Genomic DNA, 4803 nt, shown 5'->3' with positions numbered 1-4803 from the left:
CATCAAACAAATAATGGGTTGAGTTCTCCCACACCTTTATGCACTGTCAGATTCAAACAATCTGCTATGAGGTCTGCAGCTCACCCAGTGTTTCACTTTATCAGAATACATTACAGCTTACGTGTTGGCTCACTACCTTCTGAGTGCATATCAAGAAGGGGACTGCGGCTCATAGAACACCTCGGTGTTGTTTTAGAATAAGGGGTGCTGTAGATCTGCTGGTGTTGCTAATCTGTCTGTCTGGATTATGGGCTATGGGAGAGAGCAGAGGGATCAGAGAGAGTTTGATCGAGAGCCAACGGACTAAAGCTACAGAGACGACCTGCAAACAGACAAGCAGCAGGACAACTACAACCCCTGACATCTGGACCGAGCTGAAAGAACTAAGAGACATGGTGGTGAAATGGAGAACAGAGCTGAGGAACACGGAAGCCAGACTGAAGGACAGGGAGGACCAGGCGGAGGAGCAACAACTTTAGCTTAGGCTGACCAAGGAGGATGTGCACGAGCTGAAGACAGGAAATGCAGCCCAAGCTGATGAACTGTCAGCTATGGAGGCCAGAGTGACAGCCAGTGAGAGTGGGAACACAGCCTTGAAGGCCAGAGTCACAGTCAGTGAGAGGGAGGTGGAGGAGCTAAAGGCAGAGAGCCCAGTCAGACCAAAGGTGGCCTTCTCTGCTAGTTGGGCTAATTTAGGACAAGTACGACCGTTCAATAATGAATATTGGTATACAGTAGAGTCTTCAACACTGGCATGACCTACAACCCAACTGCAAGCATCTTCACAGCACCAGTGAAAAAAGGTATACTACTTCAGATGTACAGCCCATAATTACCACACTATACATTATATGACCGTTTTCCTCCACCACAATAATCAGAAAGTTATGGATAATTCTATATATGATTCTAATGGATAGGATGCACGTGTGTCTAATACATTGTCTTTAGAGCTGGAGGAGGGCGATGTGGTCTCGATACGTCTCCCCAAAGACCACGGAGTCCATTGCAATGGTTCCCAAACCACATACAGTGGCTTCCTACTCTTCCCTATGTGAGGGGAGCACCATACTGTACTGCTGCAATGAACTGCTGTAACAAAAAGCTTTCTGATGTGAGCAGTTCTGGGGCTAAGATGTTCCTTCATAATCACTAAAAAACTACTAATACTGGTGGTTGTGTTATTTTCTTGAAGGGTGAATGTCTTCAGAGCATTGAGTCGATTGATTTCCCCCATGTCTTTATTCCAACTTCCATACATTTTTACCCCATTCAGTTGGATAAACCCGCTGGATACAGACTTAATCATGGTGATTGTGAAGCGGAATGCAGCTGTGACGATGATGTCCGGTCCTTAGACTCGTGAATGATAGTCATGAGAGTCTGAGGAGACATGAGCCTTATGTCATTGTGACGTTCTGGGGCTACAGCAGATAGACCGACACACAGACACGCACACACAGACGCGCACACGCACACACACAAGCAATATTTGTCAGACCATGAGACATCCTGAAAATTGGTCCTCTCACAAAATCGTCTGTAGGTCTACAAACTATTATGACCCCTCTATGGGGTTCGCAGATAAGCAACCACACACACACACACACACACACAACACACACACACACCACACACAAAAAAACACACACACACAACACACACACACACACACACACACACAACACACCGACACACACACACACACACACACACACACACACACACACACACACACACGTCAGAAACTGCTACTTACTGTCTGTAATAGTGACTCAGTCACATCAGGGTGTGCATGGCTGAGCTCCCTGCATGGTAAGCTCAAACAAATAACATTGTTCTTTGTTTACTATAATAACACATACACGTTACTGTCACATAAGTGACAGTAACGCTAAATATATGTACATTCAATTCAGTCAAAACAATGAAACCACACATTTCAGTATTTACCCACTAGGCACAAACTGGTTGAATCAACGTTGTTTCAATGTCCTTTGTCAACATATTGTGACGAGGAATTTACGCGGGGAATACATTGGATTTGAAAAAAGTAATCAACTGTTGTTTTGAGGGTGACATTTCAACCAAAGGATTATGTCATCATGGTAACCAAATTTCAACATAGACAAACCTTGCATAAAATATGTTGAAATTGTGACTTTCAGATCGTCAACGTTATATCTTCTATCAGAAAACAAGCAATAGGCTGGGCAGGTCCTCCTACTGGAGAATTGATCTACTGTATCTACAGCTACCATCTGGTCTCCCATCCAGGGTTTAACCAAGCCCAGCCCTGCAATGATATTTGTACCTGACTACTACCAATGTGCTATCTTGAGAGTGACCGTTGAGAGATCACCACTTAAAAACGAAACAGATTCACTGTTGCAAAGTCATTCCAAAGAGTAGGTATAACAAAGCAAATGAAATGTGACCATACTTTCTCACTCATATATCATCAATGATGCTATTTTATATAGTATTTGCAAAGTCATCAACAGCTTTTGTTTCAATTCAACACAGAATTCAACAAAAAAATAGACAATACAATAGGGCTAGGGTTTCAAGCTCTGGTTGATTTCAAATGTAATGATATTTAATGATATTGTTTGTGGTTGTCAACACAGACAAATGTCAACATTTGAAACATCTGCTTGGATAGTTCCATCTGTGCAACTGACTTAGTCTGTCTTTAATTCCAGTTTGTCTACATATTAATAATTGATATGTTGGATTTACGTCTCCATCTCAACCAAGAATGTAAGTTAAAGAATAGGACTAAATCACATCAAACTTTATTTAAAGCACATTTAAAGTTTGATTTGATTTAGTCCAATTTTTGTCTTTGATTTTTGGTTGAGATGGAGATGTGAAATCAACATATAAATCATTCATTTGACATTACTGTAACTATAAATATCTTCTTACGTAATCAAATAAAGCTTGCACCGTGTACTTTTAATGTATTCTCAACTGTAATCCGGGTCATTTGGTTCTGCTATTAGATGAAGTACAGTAATAACACATTCATCTGTTGTATAAATAAACGAAATATCTGACATTGTATTCCCTTTTGAACTTTGCTTTTAAATGGTTGAAGGCGCAGTGATAGACATTTGCGTGACAACTAAACCAAAAATCAGACCTAATTTTTTTTGCACTGGAATTTGGCTGTGCTTTTTAGATGGTTGAAAGCATAGTGAGAACATATTGAACATGTGTCCAACTTTTATCTAAATTAATCTAATTCTAACACCTGTTTGAGTGGGTGAATATAGGTTGTAATGTCATTGATCAACGTCTCAACCAGATATTACCCAATTATCCACGTTGAAATGACGTGGTGTGCCCACTGGGTATTCAGCGTGGGGTTATATTTGATATATCTCTTTCTCGTTGTCTTGCTATATATTACAGACTGTCATAGCTTTGCTTGGCAGTGTTCCTGCAGTGCAGTGCCTGCCTGCCTCCCCTCATCTGGGTTCCATTGTGTGGGTGTGCACAGAGCTGGCTCTGAATGGGCTTGACCATTCATCCTCCACGCTGAAGCTCATTAGAACTCTATAGAAGCACAATTGTGAGCCTCACATTAGACACTTCCTCGCTGCTGCCACAGACACCACACAAAGTGCCAGTTTGCTGCTAAGCTAAGCGCATTGTCTTCTGATTCATAGAGTCTGGCCCTCCATTCATGATATTAAGTTCGAGTGGTGGAATATCAATTGAGTGTGTAATGGCCCGGTATCTTTTTAAGAGGCCAGGGACAGAAAGGAGCTCAGCTGGTCTGCACAGTGCTGGATCTCAACAGGACCATTGTGGAGCTCTGAATGGGGGACCCCACTTTTTCCCTCCAATAGAAAGTAGAATGGACATCAAATAAATTCACATGAACTTGCTTTCAGGGTATTTTCAAGAACTGCATTCCCAATGGCTCAATTATACCTCCCTCCCTTGGAATGCTACCTACGGAGTCTGTCCCATTAACAAGTTGTGAATCCTAACGATGCTTTTCATACCAAATATCAAGTCTTACAAGATTACAAGCCACGCACAATCCGTTTGTTTATAAGTGTAGTCAAAATCATCAAGGAAATAACCCTCTTTGGTACAGAGCTGAAATGGAACAACTCAAAGAAACATGCACGTTACATCATCAGCTTCTCAAATGACACCACTCTTACACAAACAACATAGCACTCATCTTGCAGCCATTATCCTAAGAGCTGCAGTGTGCTTTATGAATGTAATACTTTGCTTTTGCAGTATCTATTTATGTGGAGATTAATCGTCTCACACTGCTGCCTGTGGCTCAGCCTGTGCTTCACTGTGTCATGAACAAATGGCTCCCTTCCGCACCAGACAAAAGCCTATGGCAGTATCACAAACAGCGGCCCATGTGGAGCATGTAAACCCGCATTAGGTACACACAGAGGTAGATAGCACAGCCTGAGCCCACTAACACCCCTCACACGAGACACCACAGTCGCTTTCTCCACTAGTCTGGGGAATATAAAACCTCAAATTTGATTACAAGCAACCTTTGGCTCCCTGGTGGCCAGACAATGGGCCCGGCTGTCTGGAGCAATTTCCATGCCCAGCATGAGGTGTCCCCCGAACCGTGCACCCCCCCTCTCCCTGCCCGGACATGCTTGTTTACTGTCCCCCAATTTTGTTTCATTTCAGTCGGCCTCCTTTTCCCCAGCTCCTCTATTATGAGGCTGAGTATCATTAGCAGGAGCAGTCAGATCAGGGTTACATGGTTACACGTGACGCCAGCCACCCATTGGCTAATATATACCA

General features: G+C 42.7%; 1 pseudogene; it reads left to right on the top strand.

Annotated features, from left to right (window-relative positions):
* The first annotated feature begins 254 nt into the window (after nucleotides 1–254).
* On the top strand, nucleotides 255–1058 carry LOC111960967 (complement C1q tumor necrosis factor-related protein 3-like; annotated as a pseudogene).
* The last annotated feature ends 3745 nt before the right edge of the window (nucleotides 1059–4803 follow it).

This window comes from Salvelinus sp. IW2-2015, linkage group LG4q.1:29 (assembly GCF_002910315.2).
Source record: "Salvelinus sp. IW2-2015 linkage group LG4q.1:29, ASM291031v2, whole genome shotgun sequence".
NCBI classification, from domain to species: domain Eukaryota; kingdom Metazoa; phylum Chordata; class Actinopteri; order Salmoniformes; family Salmonidae; genus Salvelinus; species Salvelinus sp. IW2-2015.
Note: the sequence above shows the minus strand (reverse complement) of the source record. Positions and strands in the feature narration are given on the sequence as shown.